We start from the raw sequence: 22,983 nt of genomic DNA, 5'->3' as shown, positions 1-22,983 counted from the left end.
TGATATGTAACACTCTCTGATATATTTAAATCCTGAAAAATTATAATGTGGTCATTTTTTTTTTAACCTTCTTGCGAGGGGTGCAGTGGTTAGCACTGTTGCCTCACAGTAACGGGGTCCCTGGTTCAAATCTGCCGCCTGGCTGGGGCCTTTCTGAGTGCACACTCCATGTTCTCTGTCTCTCCAGGTAGTCAGGCTTCCTCCCACATCCAGAGGCATGCGCGTGAGGTTAGCAGGTTGTTTTCTGATTTATTGTCTCTCTGTATTAGGCCTACGACAATCTTTTCCTTTGTTTGTAGCCAATTTGCATTTTTATTGTGATTTATTCTGGTCATTGTGGTCATTTTTATGCCTTTAGGGCTGGTTTTCAGTGGTGTGTGGTGATTGGGTGCCTCCTTAACGCAGTTACTTTCAGTTTTCTGTCTGTTTAGTGTTATTTTGCATTTTTATTGTGACTTTATGTTCCTAGCTGTAATACTGTGATTATGTTTTGCCTCTTTTTTTTCATCATCACTTTTTGGCCATTTTTGTGCTTATTTGCATTTTCAGTATTGTTTCGTTTGGTTGCTGTGACCATCCCTTGGATCATTTTACACATTAAAAAAAAGAATTTTGAATCTCATTATTATTGCCACTTTTGCTTTCTAGTCATTACTTTTTACTCTTTGTAGTCTTTTAGGTTTTTGTTGTGGTTCCTTTTGTCTTTGTGGTCATCTTTTTGCCAGATTTGATTTTGTATTGGTTGTTTGTTTTGATTTTGGGTTACCCCCCCCCCCTTTTTTTCCCCCCCACTTTCTGATTTTTTATTTTTATTTGTTTGTAGTCGTTTTTGACTTCTTTTGTTTCCCCCTCTGTGATCGTCCACTAACCGCTCTGTGATCAACCTGTGTGGCTTTGTGTTATCTTCTTGTTTATATGTTTTGCTAGTTCCCATGAAAGAAAAATAACATCAAAATACAGTATGCACCTCGCAGTGTGAATAGACAAACTTCAGAATAACATTTTCCATGATAAACACGGAGGAGTCCTTCTCCACCAAATGGAAGAAATAGATCTTCTTCACTGTAAACAATTACTGTGAAATACCTGAATATAAATAAAGAGTCTAGACACAAAGTTACACTCATTTCCTTTTCTAAAAATGTGTTTGTCTGTGATTTCCCCTGCCTTTACTAATCAGCTCATTTAAATCTGTATGGATATATAGTTTCCCAACAAAAGAAAGTGTGACCTTTAACATATGACTCACTGAATCCCACGGATTTCACAAATGCCTCTTTTCATTGAACTGGGAAAAATATCACCGAAAATGAAACCTCCTCAGTTTGAGCTTTCGTATCTTTGTGCCTTTCCCTTTTCCTGACTTTCCGAATCTTTGTCAGGCCAGTCCCAAAAACACGGTGACACATTCCCCACATGTAACCCTCATGGTATCCGTAAAGCCATCAAAAAGCTTTTTTTTGTTCTTTGCTGATTTTGCTCCCTGGTTGCATCATGCAATCCCAGGAATATGCGGTCATCGCACGGTGAAGCTCAGCAGTAAAGCCGGCTCAGATAAGCTCAGGGCAGGAAAGGTTGGAAGGAAGCCGGGTGGGAGGATGTTGAGGGAGGGGAAGCTGTTGTAGGCGAACAAGTTGTTTAGTGTAGGATTATGAGCTGAGCCTCGTATTCAGATGTGTGTGATGACACATGCACAGGTGCAGGTTTAGAAGAAGCAAAAAATCCACATCTTATAGTTTTGGTTTCCTTCTTGTCATTCCCTCTTCGGGGTATGTGGGCTCAGATGTGTAAGGGAATAAACCAGGTCGATATGAGGTTCTACCACAAATGTAGCGTGGCTTCCGCTCTTTCTAGACTCTACAGTCTGGTGGCCTACAAACCTCTGCCAAGAAGTTACGCTTCACTTATGATTAAGTGGTTTGCCTCCTCATTTTTCTTCCGCATAACAGACAGGATTTGTTGGTTATCTTAAGCTTAACGTTATTCAGCCATATCCATGAAGCAAGCTGACTCAGGGGTCACATCAATTTAAGTAAATGATAAGAAATAAATGAGCCGGGTGTAGTGGAAGAAATACCACCGAGACAACGAAGCTTAAAAGAAGCTGGTTTGTGCAAACATTGTGTCAGTATGTGTGTGTGTGTTCAAATCTTTCAGACTTTACTGGATACATTTCCACTTCCAGTGGCCTTAAAATCAGGCCATTACCATCTCACTAATCTCACTTTGAAACTATATGACGAAATGTGCTACATAAATAAATTCCTTGCTTGCTTACATCAGAGAAAGATCCTTTGTATTTTTAAGGGATTGTATCATTCCTGTGAGGAGGGAAATTCTATTATGTTGCCACATTGAGGGCACACAGGGAAACATTCAAACCCCACAGGCTCATCAGACCCGTTTCACAGTGAAAGGCGACCCAGATATTTGCCGTACCTGTGTGTCAGTTGCAAAGTGTGTATTAGAATGACTTCCTGCTTCAACTTGCACCTAGAAAGCTTTGTTGTGGTTTGGCTCCTGTACTGACGTACTGGGCATGCTCACTTTCAGTTCTACCTCGAAATTATTCTCATGGTAATCTGACTTGTTAGTGCTTGTCTGGTTGTCTTTAACTACATGCACAGAACTTAACCATGTGGTGAGTATATTGTGTTTATACTTACCAAACTTTAACTATGGAATGCGCTTAAAGGCGTATTAAGCCTACATGTGCTATTTGTGTCTCTGAGGGTCAATTTCAAGCCTTAAATGTGATTTTACGTGAATAATTTGAAAAGGTTTTCATTTAAAATGATTAATAACCAGAAGAAAACAAGAGAAACGCGTCACCGGAAGCACATGTAGCAGGACAGGTTATGGAAACTCCACCTGGTCATACCTGCTGGCTGATGTAATCACCTACATGACTTCATTCATGCTGATTTGTTTACATTTATGAAGCACTGAACAGTTTTGCATTTAACATGTGCTGGTACTGCTGAGGAGGAGGAGATATGACCTTTACTGGCTGCACTAGAGAACTGAGAATTTCTTCCTCTTTTTTAAAAAAAAGTCTAGTTTTATCAGGTTTCACTCTTTGCAGCTAAACTTTCCCTCCTCAGTCTTGTGGGGGTATTACTCTAACAATCTTTTAAAAGTGGATGCAAGCACCAAAATGTGCATGTTTGTCCATTTACAACAAATAATATGAAAAAATCCCATTAACCACTTGAATTTTCAAAAGACTTTCCAAGATGACCACAGTTTCTACCTCAAGAAGCAACAATATTAGAGGAGAAATGCAACCGCTGGATGTATTTTATTATTATTATTATTATGTTTTTCACTTTGTGGAAGTCAAGATTACAACTTACAAATTTCCTGTAGGGCTTCTTTATGTCACAAGAAAGTGTAAAAGCCTAAATTATTGAAATGAAAAAAGAACTCAGCATATGAATCTGGTCAAATATACTGAAAGTGCGCCCTGGTTGTGCTTGCTTGCTGGTTGTGACTGAATCTCTTTGTGCCCTTATCATTCTGTTTAGTCTGTGCTATTTTGCAGACTGGAGGAGCCTGAGATAGGCACAGCGTCTTCAGTTTCTTGGAACTAAAGGTAAGAGTTCCATAATGGGTGAAGTGTGCAAGAGTGACTGAAACTGCTACAAGACCACTATAAACTCTATCAGCAAATTATCTTTGGAAAAAAAGGTTTAGTTGTGGTGCAGCGTTCCAGAGTAACCTTCTTTGGCATTTGCGTGGTTCTACGTTGTTTTGACATTGAGATCACACTGAAAGGGAAAGTTTAGTTGATTTTTATCTACGCTGTTTTCATTCTGTTTGACACACATATGTGCCTTCGAAACTCTGTCCCTGTCCATTTGCAAGACGCCACACGTGGCGTCGTACTTCAGCCAGTCAGAGGCATGTTCTGAAAGCACCTTTACCACAGTGTCTGGGTTGGACGGCGTGTGAAACAGTGTGCAGCAGACTCTGTGGCAGGGTTCTCTTGTTTTTGTGGTTGTGTCAGTAGTGTCACCCAATCATAAGAATACCTGTGTGCAACTCTTGAGTAACACCATGGTTATCAGCGCACAACCAGTTTTTCTTTAAACTGGTGTTTTGCTGCACTGCAGCCGAGGGTTAGAGATGAGAGCGTAGACCGTATATATAAGATGGGTGTCGCCACTGTGACACTACGAGCCTGAGGCTTCTCTCTCAGCAGAGTAGTGAAGGAGCACTCAGCTTGAGTGTTGCACCTTATCTTTCAGGATGTCCCTTTGTCGTTCTGCTCTATCCTCCAGTTCTTGGCTTCCGTTTATTGTAGCTCTTTGTGTCCCGACTCCAGAGCCAACAGAAAAATGACTCATGACTGTTCTCATAATGGTCTGTGGAGTAACCCACCATCATGTTTATCTGCTGAGCTTCTAGAAAATCATTCTCACACATTTAAACAATCCAGTGATTAGATCAGATGGGAAGCATTCATAATGGAGATCATAATTTACCTGGAAAAAGGAGCTCCGGGTGGGAAATTTTAAGTGTCGAGGTAGTGAAAATCAATTTCTAAATAAATTCAATCTAAAAACCCCTAAATAACTACATACATTTGGATCATAAAGCTGTTTCTTAGTTATTTCTACACATTCTGCTGAATTCTGCAGTGACTGGTCAGCATCGGCCTAAACATGCCAATAGCTATTTTTGCTGCACTCTATAATCGTTCCACACAAACATTAAAAAAAAAAACAACTTACTTCCAAAATTTCTTAAATGTAATAAAAACACAGTTTTACTATTCATGTGATTTAAAAAAAAAAAAAAAAAAAAGCAGAATAGCTTCTTGTTAAAAATATTTTAATTTACACTTTTAATTTAAGGGTTCAGTTTAATTTCATTTGTACGGTGCCGAATCACAACAGAAGGCAATTTAGCTCTTTTATTTGTGCCAAAGACTTTTCCCTTTTTAGCTGCTGAACTGTTCTTTACATTTAACTTGACTTTGCCCCCATTTTAATTGATAAACCAGCTTCTTTTATTTTTTTTATCTTTCAGTTTAAATTCACAACATGATGTTTGTGTGTGTGATGTACACATGATTGTATCGTGTGTGAGTGTGTGTGTTATCTGTTTCTGTAAAGCACCGAATGCTGCTCAGTAGTTATTTCAAGCATGTCCATGTGAAATGATGGTTAACAAGATCTTCATCAGTAGAAGTCAGTAAAGCCCCCTCAGGTTATACTGCTTAGTTTCAGTCCATGTTTTCTCCACCTGCTGTGGGGAGAGAAAGTCCCCATCAGTGGGGCCAACCCCAAAGTTTAGGAACCATTGTGACTTTAGTATCGTTATAAAAATTTACTGGGAAATAATCTTTTCTGAAATAAACTTTATTAACTGTTTTGTAGCTTAAAAGCTTGCTGCGACTGACTGTTTGCACGAAAAGCAGATGCCCTTACTCCTGGTAGATGTGTATCGTCTTGTTTGTTTCTATTGCCAGCTGACAAGGTCATTATTCAAACACTTTGATTTTGTTATTCACTGCACAAAGAGTGCAGCTTTAGACTCAAATTAGTATCATTATGATGCCGCACAGATGAGCATCTCTGCAGAGAGATTTGTGTTTCAGCTGCAAAGAAAATCTTTCCAGAGGCGGTTTCACTTTGAATTTGTTTAGGTTTACTTGCTATGAGTAAGGAGGGTGACTAAGACATACAGTACTGACAGTAAATTTTATACTCTTTGACCTTTTATGTCTACCAGAGCATGTAGGCTTTCCCAGTTTCGCATTTACTTCTGTAATCTCTGGGCCATCAATTCCTGCATTGCATAAATTAAATTTTTTTTGTCAGAGGTTTCCTCCCACACTTGCTGTAAAGTAACATGGAGTTTGACTTTGTAAATGTGCAGGTCCAGCCTTTACCCCTGATACAGTTACACCATCACTTGACAGACAGCTGATTGAACATGAGGATAAACATGTGATTAGTGCCACAATCGAGCAAAACAAAAAGTGTATATTTATCTCATCAACATGATTTGGAGTCAGGTGAGTGACTGTGGGGAATATCTGTTAAAGGAAACATTTCCCTCCTCTTTGTATTATTGCATGAAAAATCACATCATTACATGCCGTATTGGTGGCGTGCATTAAACAGGAAGTGTAAATGACATATTAGGAAGTGGCCTTTTTCACTTACATACTTGAGTCCACCAAATAGATGTACCTCTTAGGGATCAAAGGTCATACTGTGGTGGAAAGTTGGCCAATTTGGGTGAATGTCCTCGTCATGTCACTGAGTGCGTATTCCAAAGGTTGAAAATTAGCAAAGAAAAAATAAAAAGTACCTTTTAGTGTCATTGGTCATCGGAAATTGAGTTCAAAAAACAAACAACAAAAGAGAGCTGTCCTTTTCAGATAACCTTTGAAGGGAATCACAGGCAATTATAGCCACACGCTGTGAAACAGAGACCGGGCGGAATCAAAATGCAGGTTTCCATGTTTCACTGATTGGAAATCTTTAACACACAAAGACAAAATCAGCACTGCCGTTAATATAGACACATTAGCGACATCAGCCAAGATACAGTTTAAGTACACGATCATGCTCTGCTTCAGTGTGTCACAGTACATGTTGGCATTCATGGTTAACTGTAGCTCCCCAGTACCAGCAGCACTCATGCAGCCCCCAAAAATGACATCCCACCACCATGCTTGACTGTAGGCAAGACACACCTGTCTTTGTACTCCCCACCTGGTTGCCACCACACACTCTTGATGTGCTCTTTGCCATGGTGGACCAACTTCTTTGGTCCACCATGGCGAGGGTTGTTTTGAGTGGAACCTGTCCTGTCCTGTATGTATGCACCCTGAAACTGCTGCAGCTCAGTTTCAGGGTGCTGGGTATATTCTTATAGCCTAGGCCATCTTTATGTAGAGTAACAATTCCTTTTTTCAGTTCCTTTTTTCAGTTTCCTGTTTAACTCCTCTCTGGAGGGGAGAGGGAGGGGAAACAGGAGGACAAAGGAGGGGGGAACAACTAAGCTGCAGTGCCTCTGCACCTCACTGTACAATACCTTGTGCAATACTTTTTGTAAATAGTCAACAGTGCAATAGACTCAACACTTGAAATGTGCAATTCACTTGTATTTTTATTTTTTTATTCCTATTTATTCTATTTATCCCCTTTGTATATTTTATTTATATTTGTCTCTGTATTTATATGTGTGTGTGTGTGTGTGTGTGTGTGTGTGTGTGTGTGTGTGTGTGTGTGTGTGTGTGTGTGTGTGTGTGTGTGTGTGTGTGTGTGTATATATAACAGTTCTGTAACTGTAACTTTGGTCGTTGCTGTGCTTTTTTTGGAAGTCGAATTTCCCAGAGGAACCCACCCGAGGGATTAATAAAGTTCTATCTTATCTTATCTTATCTTAGAGAATTCTTTCCCATTATGTGCCATGTTAGACTTCCAGTGACCAATATGAGAGAGTGTGAGAGCAATAACACCATATTCAACACACTTGAGGCCTTGTAACACTAATGAGTCACATGACACCAGGGAGGGAAAATGGCTAGTCGAGCACAGTTTGGACATTTTCACTTAGGGGTGTGCTCACTTTTGTTGCCAGCAGTTTAGGCATAATGGCTGTGTGTTGACTTATTTAGAGGTGACAGCAAATCTACACAGTTGTACACTTACTACTTTACATCGTATCAAAGTGTCATATCCTCAGTGCTGTCCCATGAAATGATATAACAGAATATTTACAAAAGTGTGAGGGGTGTACTCACTTTTGTGAGAATTTTGCTGAGTTCACCTCCTGCTGGCGAGCTGTTACCGACTTGGCAACAAGTGTCAAAGGGGAAAATGTGTATTCTCCTACTAGCTGGCAAGTTGTTGCTGCTGCTTGCCAGGTGAACGAGGTCAGCTGGTTGGGTGCAGGGTGTTGTTTTTTCACCTTGTAGACTTCAGATTAAGAATAACATTAATGCAACATGGAGCCTAAGAGGCAGGACAACCCCCCCAAAAACTGAAAATAACTTTACACTGGCCAAGGCAGCTGTAGGTGTCTACTTCAGAAAACATCCAGGCCGTTTACTTTTGACTTTATCTTTTTATAGATTTAAAATCACAATGGTGAAAGCACACATAATGTATATATATATATATATATATTATATATATGTATATATATATATATATATATGTATATATATATATATATGTATATATATATATCAAATTTAGTGTCTACAGTAAGACATTTAATCTTTTTCTGATGGCACACTCGGATGGCTTGACTAATCACCCGGTGAATACATATCCTATCCTATCCTATCCTGTGGTTCTTTTTTACACTTTCCCTACAATATGTCACATAATGTCACTCATCACCAAGAAGAATGAAAACTGTTAACAGAAGGAAGTTGACTTTTAGAAATACAGCACAAAAAAACCCATCATCTTATGAGGAAGACAAGAGTGAAACACCGTGGGAAACCTTATGCGAAGGTATGAAAAACACAAAGATGAACCTTAAAAGGAAGTAAATTACCCCAGTGGATGAGCAATACAGAGCTGATAAACTGTGTAGGGGATCTGAAACACAGGACTTCCCTCAGGAGGAGCCTGAAGATGTACACTGTGACCTCTTTCCTCGTACAGGCTAAAAGTGTGACCACAGCAGGTACGGGCCGTTTTTAGTAATATGTGTGAGAGGAATCAACAGGACCGGATGGCTTAAAAAACAGTCACCTCACCACTGTGTGCGGTGCTATTTTTAATAGTCCTTACAGTCAGTGTTTAAACTCTGTGGAAAAGGTTAATAATCATTCTTGAGCCTAAAATACTACGGCTTACTGCTCGTAGCTTTATCATCTGTAGTATTTTTAACTAGTCATAGTAAACTACCGATGCTGTCATTAGGGGTGGTGTGACAAGGTGATAATGCATTAGTGTACATTTCCTTCCTCCTTGATCTAAAAATATGATACAACAGTTCATAATTACAACATGCTTTGGTTGTAGCAACAAGAGCCAAATAACAAATATGACTGTTATGAAGAAACAACATCTCAATGATGGCTGATGGATGAACTGTAATTCAAGGCTAAAATGACCGATGACAACATAGAGGATCCAAAAGCATGAAGAAGAAAGAGCACTTTTCAAAACAAAGCTCTTTCACATGAAAACAAGCAGATCAGATACTGAAGAGAAAAAACAAGCAGCAGCAGCAGCAGGGTGTGTCTGGACGTGAACAGGAGATTGGTCAAATTTAAGTCCTGGAACCATTGTTCTGCATTCAGATTTCTTAATAAAGGCTCTTATGACAAATAACAGGGAAGTCATTGTTCTCTTTTAATTTAAGGTAAAATAAATAATAAAGAGGTCTCAACTCAAGCTGGATTAAAAGTTGTGGAAGAATTGTAGATCTGGCTTCAGGCCTTCAAGGTCTTGTTGTTGTTTGTTTGTGTTTCTATCCCGTGTAAAGTCAGATAAATAAAATCAATCAGCTGGTTAAAGCATATTTATGAGAGGTCACTGACTCTGCTGACCTGATAGCCTAAGGCAGTTGATTTTGTAGCTTTGGGCCTCTGACAGAAAAGCTTTGCTTTAGTTATTAGAAAACAGGCCCCTGACTGTGGATCTCAGGCTTCGTACCCACTTACATGCAACTAGGTCAGATACATAACCCGGAGAGAGGCCATGGAGAGCCTTAGCATCAGCAGCAAGACCTTAGAATCTATTCCAAAGCATGTGGGGAGACATAGAAGTGAGGGTAAACTGAGTGTGATGTGATTGTGTGTAATTTATTTGTGGATTTAATTTCCAGTTTTAATACAAAGAATTTCAATTACATTACTAATTTGACTTCAGGCAAGTTGAAACTTCTAATAAATGTATTCAGAGGGAGGAGTAACAATTCAGCTTTATTGGGTTTTTTTTCTTATTTAACTGCAGCTTTCTCAACATAATAGTGTTGTGATTACATCAGCCCGCAGAATAAAGCAGAGAGAGAACTCACGTGGTGAAGCAAGATGAGCTTATCCTAAACTGTAGCTTAAACCCGGCAGACTAACATCAATAATGTAGGAGTAGTCACGACGGTACCGTCTTCTCCTGTGTAAATTCTCTGACCTCATGACGGGTTTCACTGAAATGAAGGAAACAATAATAAGAAAACTCCACAGGATCTTTTTCTTTCTTTCTTTCTTTCTTATGAACTGATGAACTGCAAGACAAGTTCAGCCTGTGCGATCATCTCTAAATCAAACAGCGCTTTTATAAATAGCCACTTTTGCGTGTATTCTGCTTAGATCATCCACTTAGGCTACAAATGAGGCCCCAGGTACAAGCAGCTAAAGGTCGAAAGCTTCCTGTTAGAGGCCAAACACTGCTGTACAGATGTACTGCAACACTGTGTGAGTGCACCAGTCCCCTTTAGGCCACGCAGACGGCTCAATTATTGCATCATCAGTTTCTTCGATGAGATGGCTATATTTGGTTAGCTGTATTGTGAAGACTTCCTCTTGTACTGTAACAATGAAAAGCTGTCCACTTTAAGGGGGCAGGTGACATCTACAAACCACTGTAATGGGAGCGGTGATCCCTGTAACTGGGATTACTGGCATTTGTGCTCCTTTTGGTATTTTTGGCCTGATGGCAATGCATTAAAGTTGTCATGTTGGGACGCTGTGGGCTGACTGTCTCAGCCACTTCACTTTTTTACAGGTACAGACAGCTGAATGAAGGAAGCGAAATCACGTTAACATTATATCGTCTGTATAATATTTTCCTATTGTCAGAAACGTTAGCCTCACAGCCCACTTCTACTGTGGATCGAAAAAGTTTATAGGAAAAAAGAACACCCACTCCTGATGTACGGACTGTAGTTGTATTGTTAGAGTGAGTTTGTGTATTGGCATGCACTGTTAGAACAGACATGGACGTACTGTTTCTGAGCTGACTGCAGTTGTGTGAAGCACTGCGACAAATGTTCATATTGGCACTAAAACTATCTCCTATTTCAGGCTTTTGCTGAGTCTCCAGACGGTGGGCAGGTGCATCCTGTTCCTTTTCCTTTTAATTTGTCAGATGTGTCTCGAGAACTTGATTAAAGTCGATCTGTGGCAGATTAAATTAACTGGGCATGACCATGTATTTCATACTGCATGTTGGGACAAATATTGAGCTATGACGTTCAAGGAACTCTTTGTAGTTTGTACGGCACCGAGTGCTCGCAGGAGGGCAGTGACCTCAATAAATGTGAACTGGAAGAAATTTGGTGCCACCCGACTTTTCCTAGATTTGGATTTCGCAGTGAAACTGAGTAACTGAGCAGGAAGGCCTTGTTCGGGGATGCGACCAAGAGCCCGATATTCATCTTAAGGCTTTAAGAACTCTCCTACAGAGGTGAGAGTACCTGAGCAGCACTCTATAAATCATGCTTTCATCTTGGAGCAGCTAAAGAGTAGCAGCTCTGAGTAAAAGGAGTATTTATCTGGTTTGCCAAGCAACATCTAAAGGACTCTCTGTGTTTAATGGGTTTTCTCTGATGTCATGTTGCAAAAACTGCCCTCTCTGGGCAGAATTTCAAACTCTGTATCTGTTAAATCCCAGCAACCTGTACCCTGCTGATGCAGTCCCTCCAGAGGAGAGCGGTGGTGGTATCTTCATGCTGTGAGGGGTAAATTTAGTGATAGCCGTGGCCACATGCAGAGAGGTTCTTAAAGAAATCTTTCTCCAGATGGTTCGCCTTTCGGCACTACGCTGATCTGAACTGAACAGTAAATGCAAAAGTTTCTGGTTTTCCATTAGTGATCTGAGCACCTCACAGAACATCTGAGAGAAAACCTGAAGACGCTTCTCATCCAATCTGATGGTGCATGCCAATATCAGACAGGAAGAATGAGTGGAGATAAGCTTGTGTAGATGTCATACACATCAGTCTGGATACTTTTAATGTGTCATTGTGGGCTGAGTAGACAATAAGTCTTCAGGTGGTCTGTGTAGGTGGACTTTGGCTGCTCAGAACAACACAAACACAAAAGGGAAGGTAATATAGAAACACACACATGCACGCGGGATCGTATACACACAGCATCGTTTTATCTCAGTTCTGTGGTTGAGCATCGTCACATGCTTTTGCCACTAGGTGACGAGACCTGAACTCGTAGTGGGTGTCAAATCTATAAATCTAAAATGTCAAACAGAAAAAACTCTCACGGTGATTTTTAGACGCCCTTTATATTAAGAAGCATTGTTTATAAGCTCAGAAAAAAATCTAACTTGACCCTTTACCATAAAGTGCTGAAAATTCTCAGGACAACAAGAAAAAATGTGCCCCATCAGCAGCTTCCTGAATTCTTAATGAGAGTTCTTAGAAGCTCCACTTGTTTTCTTAGATCTAATCTCACTCTTGTGTTGAAACTAGACACTTTACGTGCTCCCCTTTTCCACACTCAGGCAGGAGTGCTCCTGTTTCTTTGTGGGCCACGAAATGCCATTAGAGGCCTGACTAATCAGCTAATACAAATGACAAGCCCCATAAACAAAGGCTGAAGAGAACAAAGGAGCCAGTGTCGTAAGAAAGCGTGACAACATTACAGCTGAGATACCTGTTAGACATGATGTCATGTTACAGCCTCTGTCCAAACCCAGAGGCGGGCGGTGTTAACACTGATAAGGTGAAGGGATTTTTTTTCTTTGTTGACTGAAGTCAGTGTTAAAGATGTAATAAGGTGGATACTGTCATTTTCAAGTGAATATTAACTTGTTGAGCAGGTGTCATTGCTACACTCCCATAGTGAGTGTGTTCCTGAACAGTAGAGTCAGAGCCTGGGGAACGTCTGTGATATATGTGGATGATGACGCCATAACACTGCAGTGAAATGCTGTACATTCATTCATTATTTAGAGAATTATTATTTAGAAAAGACAGGAAAGCAGAGAGAGAGAGTTTGGGGTAACACACAGGAAATGGTCCAGAGTGGACTCAAACCCAGGTGCCTGCAGTGACCTTTGATCATCTGCTATAGCAGCGCCCAAACTCTGGTATTTTATTAGTCTTAGTCAACAGGCATATGCCACTTTATTTGGTACACCCGTCCACCCTGCTGTTGAACGGTTGAACTTTGCATTTAACCATGTAGTCATGTGAACCTGGTGAAGTTCAAACTGAGCACATTTAAGTGGTTTTGACCGTGGCACTTTTGTTAGTGTCAGACAGGCTGATCAGAGTGTTTCAGAAACTGCTGATCCACTGGGATTTTCCCACACCAACCATCTCCAGGGTTTACAGAATGGTCTGAAAGACAGAAAATATCCAGTGAGCCGCAGGTCTCAGAGTGAAAATGCTTTGTTGATGCCTGGGTTAGATGAGAATGGCCAAATTGCTTCGAGCTGAGAGGGAGGGAACAGTAACTAAAATAACCTCTTCTTAAACCAAAGTACGGACACGAGCATCTCTGAACACATAACACATGAGACTGTGAAGCAGACGGGCTACAGAAGCAGAAGACCACACCGGGTGTCAGCCATCGACAGAAGATTAAGGCTACAAATGACCATAATTGGTGAATTCTACAACAAACGTTGTCCAATGAAGTTAAAGAAAAAAATGTTTCCTGGTTGAATTACTCTCAATTTCCACTGCAATATTCACATGTGAGGGTCGGAATTTGTCATAAAACCAGCTGGTGACATGACAGTGCCTACATTCTTCTTTTATGTGTAGTCTGTGGGGGTTGGAGTCCGCCTCCAATGACCATTAGAGCAAATGTAGCTCTCGGCACTTGTGTGATGGCTTTGTTTTTCATACCCAGAGGTTGCCACCTGATTGGTAACTGTTATTAAAAAAGCAAACTGATGTCATTTTTTTCTAGTTTTCCCACAGCCGAGTCTGTCCGGTGCTGCTTCGATTAAAATAGATGTGGCATTCATTGTACTTTATTTGTGTTGCATCAGGCCTGGTAGAACTGCAGGAGAGACTTTTTTAGAGCCAGTTCAATAACATCAATATTTACACCCTGCTTTTTATGAGGCTGCTATTCACTCTCTAATTTACAGCTCTGATTGGGCGGAAGTTAAAATGTCAACTTTTGCTGGAGTTTTTTCCCAAATGTCACTTTGATCCGGTGATGGGAACACAGAGACTCATTGTATTTCAAAATTCTCCAGCGTGTCTCATCCGTGGAGCTCAAGCTTGCCGACTTTGGCCTCGCAGTTTCAGAGAAGTTACCGACTACTATGTGTTTAAAGTTTCTTTCAAGCCTCATTGTTTAGGAGTTTATTAGTGTGTAGCTTGTGGACTGCAGAGAAGTGTCAGCATTACATCCTATATTTATGCCTGACCAGTTTTCTACAGAGACAAACAAAACAGGAGCGAGAAATGCTTAGTAGAAACCATGACAGGAAAGTAGTGTATGTCAACAGAGCTTCCATTATTTAATGAGCTTAAATGTATATGCACTCTCACAAAATGATGTATAATAGCTCGGTCGGGCTATTATTCCACAATGTACAAAAACAGACTTTCTTAAAAATAACAAACAGAGGAACTCTGGGCCTTTTTGCTTTGAGGCAACAGCGCTAACTGCTGTGTGTTTAATGATATGTATTTGATGATTTTCATTTAAAATTGAACTGAAATAAACAGTAAAACCTTGAAATCTCAGAATTAAATTAACATGTTATCTAATTACTTTTTATTTCATGATATTGCACTTTTAGGATCTAGGAGGAATATAACAAATATCTACCAATATACTTCTTTGGCCCTCAGAAGTCACGATTATTAACAACACATGTGTGTGGATGACCCGGAGGGTAATGTACTCCGGCCTCTGAGCTCTATTAAGTTTCAGTCCCAGTACATTAAGGGTGAAACTTACACATTCACGTATGACTAGCTTCATGATTTTTACATTCTAATTCTAAAAATGATATTAAGATGAGCTAAACTGCCTCAGGGGAAGCTGGTCAGAGGGTGCTGTGAACTCAAAGGTGTCTGAGGGTGTTGTAAAGGGGAAGCAGTGTAACGGTTGCACCAAATATGTGGCTTCCTGTGCTGTTGCTCAGCACACACACAAGTAAATATCACAGCGGTTGAATACCTGTGAGTAGAACTAATGTCAGGCCCGAAAGATGAACAGCGCCGTGTTTTATGTTTTTTAATGTCACTTCTGAGGTTTCTCAGAATGCATTTGTGGTCTGTGTTAAGCATTTTTCATTGAATGAAATGTCATAGCAGGATGTGTACGATCATCCGAACAGACGATGCTGTGGTGTGCGAAGGCTTCATGCTGCCTTTGATTAGGTGGGAAGTGGCACCACCGTGTGGCCAGTCAGCAGTGCAACGTGCAAATAAAAAGTGCATCAGGTTGGTTTACAATAATCTTTATTAAACGTCTATATGCAGAATTCAACAACCAAAATAGAATACTCAATTACATAAATTACAGAAGCACATAACAGTGAAAAGGAACATAATTATTCCAATGACTTTCACAGTTTACATTCATGTCGGCCTAAAAATTCAAAAACAACTCAGAACCAGCTGGCATTTTTAAAACTCTGTTCAGGTTGGACTGATGCAGTATACGATTGTTTGACCTTTATTTACTATGAAGATGTGGCCTATCAAGAGTACGAGGTGCCAGTTAGTAAAGTCTATATTAAAACCTGCATAATGGAGATTTTTTTCTTTATTGTAGTGTTCCATGTTAGCCACAGAGTCTTTAATAATTGTAGACCTTGATCAAATCCTTGCAGTATTTTTTTATATTGTGAGAGTTAAAGGGGACCCATTCCTTTTCCTTTTATATATATTTATATATAGTTTAAACATGTTAAACATTACCAGTGTTTTTTTAAAAATGAGGTCAGAATATGTATAATTATTCCGTATATTACATTCTATTGGGGGTCAGTGTGACGTGATATAAGGCAGTCATTCCTAATATGAGCATATCAGGGGTGACAGAGGGAATCTTCCTATCGCTGTACAAAAACTGTCTGCAGTTCAGATGGTGGTGCAGCAGAGGGCGCTCACAAACTACTTATTATTGGACAGAAGTGAATGGCGCTAAATGGCTAAAACAAATAATTTACAAAATAAAAAATAAACATTGTTTAAAAACGTGAGTCCAAGAATAAAAATATGCAGCTGGAGATGAGCAGAATATTTCCAATTTAAATATCTAGCTCAAAAATCCAGTTTGCTTTTATTCTAACTCGTTTATTTAGGGCCACAAGTAACATACCAGTCCAACCAGACCTCCAGTTCTATTGAAGCTTGATGACACCCCAGTAGGTATCGTCATTTAGAATTTCACCTGTTATGTTTATGCTGACACTGTCCAACGGTCTAAGTTTGACAATCTTGGCCAACCACACTGAGTTCTCTGATGAGGCCGGGTAGATGCCCTTAGCCAGTGTCTTAGTTTTCTTATCATGAAAGCCAGTTCTTTTCACAAGCACACGTCTCTCCCGTGAATCTTCCCTGAAGGTCACCTGGGCGTAAAAGAAGTAGGTCCCGTTTTCCTGGACGATGATGGACGTTCCACACAGGGTAAGGGTTTTGTTTCGATTTTGTTTCGAAACAGGATCTGTAGGAAATATGGAGAACGTTTCTTTAATCACTCAGTTATTTTAAATTCATTTTTAATAATTGATTTTTAACCTTTTTTTCTTGTTGTTGTTTTGTGTAATCAACCCAAATGTTCACGTCAGGTGTGATTTGAGGCCACAGGGGAAGGGTGGATCAAGTGAGTTAACGTATACACCATTATCCTTCTCAGTATGTGGGGGGGAGGGTAAGGGGCTCCAGAAAAGTAAGAAAAATTCAGAAACTTTAGCACGTGATGTTCAGTTCAATGGATGCACCATTGCGCTTCATATCTGATATTTTTGATGGTAGCGCTGCAGCTGATGTTCAGCAGCATCGATAAATACTGCATCATTGTTAATTACTCTCTAATTTACATCTTTGATTAGGCAGACGGGAAAATGTCAACTTTTGCTGGAGTTTCTTCCAAATGTCTCTCGGATCCGGTGATGAGAACACAGAGACTGGTAGCTGTTGACTCAGACCTCACAGTGGAGTAGTTTCTCACTGTATGTGGGAAAGTTTTCTTTGAAGCTTTGAAGGTTAATTATAGCTTGTGGACTGCAGTGAAATATCTCAGATTAATATCTAATCTTCTGTGCTTGACCAGTTTTCCACAGAGGGAAACAAAACAGAAGACGGAGGCGAGCTGGGTTAACCTTTGTTGTCTAAATCAGTTCAGTACGTTTAAATGTGAAATATAGAATGATATCTGACAGTAAATCGGTATAAGCGTTATTACGGTAATTGAATGCTGGTTTTTCCACTTTACACACGTTTTCTTTGAGCGTACAGAAAAGAATCGGGTGAATACCCGAGTCAGGGATAATAATAACTATTAATAAATGAATATTTTAGTGCTCAACATTGACACGCTGAATGCCGGTGGGTGTGCAACCCATGCCTTATTAATCTGTCAACTGAAGTGAAGAAAACCACATGAAAGAGGAAATGGAGGAAACTCTCCAACCGACTTGTTTTTTTTAATGACTAACAAAAAGTGTCTTTTTTTCTTGAATTTCCTGAAAGGAAGTGCTTTTTCCTCTCTGCTTCAGATCAGTGGGCCCCATAATCACAGCTGAATAAATACACCAGGTAAACAAAGCTGATCTTCCAATTAGTGTCTAATTTTCCTGCAACATACCACCTGACGAACTTGTGAAATCTGCTGCTGTGGGCTGTAATTATACGTTAAGTCGGTGCAGCCCACATTACAGAGCTGCTTCGGGTTTCTTGTGGTTTTAGAAACCCACTTCACACAGGAAAACTGCTGCATAGTGGGAGGAAAACAGTAAATGAGATTGGAAACATAATGAGGCTGCACGGCTCTGTGTTTCTCAACGGTTTAACCCGTGCAGAGGATTTCTTTGTGGATGTGGTGAACTTTTAAAACGTAGATGTAATAGTTATTCGTCAGCAGGATAAGTATGATAACTTTTATCTCTTCAACACAATAAACCTCATGGTTTTAATCTGTTCTACCGCTGGCATAAAAAATACCTTCTCCAAATGTAGCCAGTAACTTCTCCACAGCTATAAGACCAAAGTGAATTATAAAGGGAACCGTGGGACAGAAAATGAAATATAATATGTCTCTTTGTGCCGTTGCCAGACCACAATGGAATCTGAAAAAAAGTAACATCTTCACTTCTGCCTGTTGTCAAAACTATAAACTAAAGAGCACATTAACCTCACAACTAAACGTGTCACAATATACCTGTACTGATGACATCTCAAATGTCAAATAGATAATGTGAAATAATCAGTCCAACCTAGCATTTTGTAGATGGTCACACTGCATATTAATGCTATCTTGAAAAAGAAGAAGAAAACTGCTCACAAAATAATGTTGATGCAACTGACAAAGAGATTAAATAAAACGATCTCTTCAATGTGGAAGGTAAACCCCAACAAAAAGGGGTAACGTGTGAAGAAATAACCATGTTAATCCCAAGAGGGGTCTTTACCTAACCCATAATCTGTATATAAAAGATGGAAGTAGCCTCTGAGTTTGAAAAGTGAAGCCAATGCAAAAATACCTCAACCCAGCTTCACAGGGGCCACATCCATCTTTCATATACAGCGTGGCGTTGAGAAAACGAGGCGTCTTTAAAGTCGCATCTCTGTTCCAAGCTTTGCACAACTTTAGATCACAGCAGGATCCGAACATGACCAGATTCCCAATGCCGTTCCTGCGTTTGGCTTCTTTCCTCCTCACCCACACCGGAGCTGGTGTATTCTTGACTTAGTGGTTTTAATAACAGATATGGCCTGCTCTTGTCGTAAAGGGATTCCTATCAGACTGTTAATGTAGTAACACATGAAAACACTTTGGAGGGGAAATAAACTTGTACCTGCAGTGTATTAAAAAAGGAAATACTAATAAATCCATCCACTGTCAGACTGGTTAACTGAAACATGACGTCAGCTTTTATCACCCATCCACTTTAGATTAGAGATAAAACACAGAGAAACACAGCAGTATATCAGTTTCCTGTCTAAGTTCTAAGTATTTGAGAACATGTGCCTTCATATAGAATTTGTAGAAAGTTGTACCTTTTTTTCTTTTCTTTCACAGAGTCTAAACAGACTCAGTTAGTTAACCCCAGGTTGGTTGAAATATTCAAATTAGGTGTTATTTTGTTATTTACTTGTTTGTTCACACCCCTCCCCCTCAACCCGCCGTGTCCTCGTGCGCCTCATTTGAAGGCTGCCCACGTTTTTCAGAATGACTTTCAGCTGCTACTGACATGTCTGAGCTCGTTGCACTCAGCATCTGTAGGCGTCCAGTTTAACAGTAGTTTTTATGCATGGCAGGCATCATCGTGATACGAGATCAGTAACAAGTGAGAGTTGTCTCTTTGGATGTGTAGCAGAGTTAAGATTTGTCTGTGTGATCATTAAAAGTTGGTGTAAAAAGACATAGTAAGAACAAGGGATACGGTTTTCTCATGAAACTCATGATTGTCAGAGCATGCCAACTTCCCACATGAAAAGACGTGAGCTCACCTTCAGACGGACGTCCATTATGGTGGGAAATCTGGATGAATGGGTGAGAGCTTCCTGAAATGCAAAATAATTTAAAGGATTATGACATTTTCAGTCTTACGATTATGTGATTGTCCATGATAAATGTGACAAATGATATTTACCTGACTTAAAAGGTTCCTGAGTCTGCCTTTGTATGCGACCTGAATGAGTTGAGTTGATGGTCTCTGGTGTAGGGACTCCAACCTTGAGGAAAAATCAAAACATGCTCAACAAGTGTGCCGTAAACCTCCTTTCTTTAAGAAGGTCACCATAGATATTTGTGGTTGCAAAAAGACTTCAATTTCTATAGAAATCTGTGAGCTGACCTCTATACACAAGTTACTCCTCAGTTTGTGAGCTCAATCTCTCATTTCAGTATGCTTGTTGGCTAACAACGTGTCAGTCATCCGCTGTTAAGCACTGAACAAGCGGCTTCACAGTGAGACCCAGCCTTCCTGGTCAAATCTGACTTATTTGTAACCAATATGGTGAAAAAAATCCTCCAGAGGTTTCAAAACTCAAGACTTCTGAATCTAATAGATGATGTCAGTGAAGCTATATCCATCTTTTGTACTGTTCCTGGCTGTTTGTCTTATATTGTTTTTCAAGTACTCACATTTCCCTTTAGCCTTTACCTTTTCCACTATTGTAAATAAGGATGTGCTCTTGCAGTACAAACTGGAATTAAAGGAAATTACAGCCTGCTTCGTTTTCAGTCAATATCCTGAAAATGTTTTGAACATGAAGTCATAGGAATTGTTTGTGTTTATGCACGATCAATACTCCACTTAAGGAAATCCCAGAAAAGTTTTTACAGAGTTCACAGAATTGGGGAATGACTAAAATCAAAGTATTATAGAAGGTGAAAGATGTACCCATGAGGAAGGATACATCTTTCACCGTCTTCAAATACTGTGATCGCAGTCATTCCCCAACACTCTGTATGTTGTTCTCATGGCCACGGATAGGTGGCCATGAGAACCTGCATTTTAATGGTAGTGGTTATTATGAAAATATACTGTTTAAAGGCTGGGGAAACCTGCAGTCAGCTGAGACTGAAGTCGCTTGGATGAGTGACGAAAGATTTCTGCCCCAACCCCGATAAGGATAAGCGTAAGAGAATGGATGGATGGATGCACATAGAGAAATTCTCAGTTTCAGTCTGCAACAGCTCCACTTCTCTAAAGGCTCTATTTTATAGTTGCCATGTTTAACAGACACTGGAGAGACTTTTCAAACACAATGAGTTTCTGTGTTCCCATGAGAGTGCTATCTGACAAAATCATCAAAGATGAAGGTTTTCACTTCCACCTAGAAACAAAGAGTGACTAATGGCCCTGTAATTGCGAGGCAGATGTTGTTGGCCTTATTTTCTAATTCTGGGGATGTTTTTTAGAAGAAGAAAAAAGAAATTAGAAGAACCCAAGAGCTTAAAGCATTCTTCCTTTTGTTGAGCAAGCAAGAGGAACTCATGGTGTTGCTGCCATCTAGAGGCACAAACTGGGTATCTAGAGCTGACTTAATGTCTTTGAATAAACCGATAAGGGTAGATGTGGGGCTCATTTTATTTACTTTACCGTAATAAATATGGTATTTACACAAATTACAAGCAGCAAAGCATGTGCTTTTACAAGTGCGTTCTTGATGCAAACTAAGATATGCAAACTAAGATATGACCCCGCTAGCAGTCAACATGAATCTCAGTGAAATCTGTGTTTGTGGCAGGCATACTGACCTCTGCTGGCTTCTGATTCATTGTAGCGAGATGTACAGCCATAATCACCATGGCCACGGTGAGGAGACAGCACCAAGCCTGCAGCAGCAGGTGCCTATAAGACGACCTTGGCTGATCCTCCATTCTGTCAGACAAGTACGCACAAAACCATTTAACAAATCGGCCTTTCATTTGAGAGAATGACTTTAATTAGTATATCTTCTGGCATAAGTTAACACCAGTTAATCAAGATTTTGACTGCTCTAAATATTCTGTTTCACAGGTTTCTTTCTTCATCTCTTGGCTCTGTCACTGAGGCCTCAAAGGTGGCGGAGCATGCAGAGCTCCACTTTGACCCAGGACCCTCAAATAAAAAAAAAATCAAGACTTCCATTTCCTAGTTAAATAAACATCAGGATCAAAAATAACCTTTTTACTTTTATTACAAAGTTTTCTTGATATCATATCCGCATCTTTTAAATGTTAATATATTAGAAGGATTATTTTGAACAGCGAATCATGCAAAGCCACTCTAGTAGACACTGAGAACAAATTTACCATTGTTAAAGCTCCAAGAAAGTTTTATTACCTAGTATTCAACAATATATCCTCTCATTTGTGATGTCATGACCTCTTTAATTTTAAATTGCGCCCCTTTAGGGGTGAGTGGGGTCTGGGAGGGTCACTTGAGCAACTATCGCAGTATATTTCTGCAGAAAGAGCGCATTTTTTCTTCAGCGTGCTTCACCTATTGTGCTTTTGGGACTTGTACACCTCCACCTCTTCCATTAGGTCAGAGTGCAAAGCCAGACAGTGAGATGAGTTGCAAGTAAGTTCTCACTTTCGCTGTCTTATGAAATGACAACTTTCTAAGAGAAGTCACTGAATTCTTGCCCTGATGAAGTCAATGTGACATGTTAACATGACTCAAAGAAGAACTGGCCTCAATAATCCTGTGACCACAAGCACACACATTTAAACCAGACCCCACAGAAATCATTTACATGGCTCCTAGAATGGCTGCTTTGCACTTGCCGTGTTATGGTTAACCTAACCATGCTGCTGCTTGTCTGGGATTTTACCTCAGTGGGAGTTTTTTTGTCCGGTACACAGGGTTTCTATGGTTCAACATTTTGTGGTCTGCTTGTTTATTTGTAATGACATAGACAGAAACCACTCAGTGATTGCAAAAAATGCCACTGACCCTGAACTGTGCGTCCAATGCACATTGCTATGGTTTAATTTACATTCCAGTGAGGATGCACAGCAGGCTTCACATAGTTGCACTTGTGCCTGGGTTAGACAGTGAAAACACTGGTTCAACCACTCAGTCTGCAATTCGCTCACGATTTTGTCTCTTTAATCTGAATTCTAAAATCGATATGGATAGCAATTCATTTTCTGGGGGGGAATTAGTCAAAAAGTGTCATTAAATCACTACAAAATCCGAAAAATAAACAAAGGGACATATTATTGGGCTCTTTACATTACTACGCTCTACACAGTTCTGTGTGAAAGCTGAAAAATCGTATCCCCGAACACGCCTTCCCTTTTCTGTAAAAACTTTCTATATTCTGTCATGTAAGCATCACAGCAGCAGCACTGAGCTCAACCACAGACCTCTGAATGAAAACATTCACAAAGAAATCACAGGA

The 22,983-nt window shown here is 40.0% G+C and overlaps 1 long non-coding RNA gene across 1 annotated transcript; it reads left to right on the top strand.

Moving 5' to 3' along the window:
- Positions 1–2,512: 2,512 nt before the first annotated feature.
- LOC308406163 lies at positions 2,513–21,885 on the top strand. Its single transcript, XR_013973465.1, has 4 exons — positions 2,513–2,641; positions 3,545–3,595; positions 21,376–21,484; positions 21,612–21,885. It is a non-coding gene; the product is annotated as an uncharacterized lncRNA (long non-coding RNA).
- Positions 21,886–22,983: the final 1,098 nt, after the last annotated feature.

The sequence above is a fragment of the Rhamphochromis sp. 'chilingali' genome (assembly GCF_963969265.1).
Source record: "Rhamphochromis sp. 'chilingali' genome assembly, chromosome: 11".
Taxonomy (NCBI): domain Eukaryota; kingdom Metazoa; phylum Chordata; class Actinopteri; order Cichliformes; family Cichlidae; genus Rhamphochromis; species Rhamphochromis sp. 'chilingali'.
The sequence above is the reverse complement of the archived record's forward strand: the minus strand, read 5'-3'. Positions and strand labels throughout refer to the sequence as shown.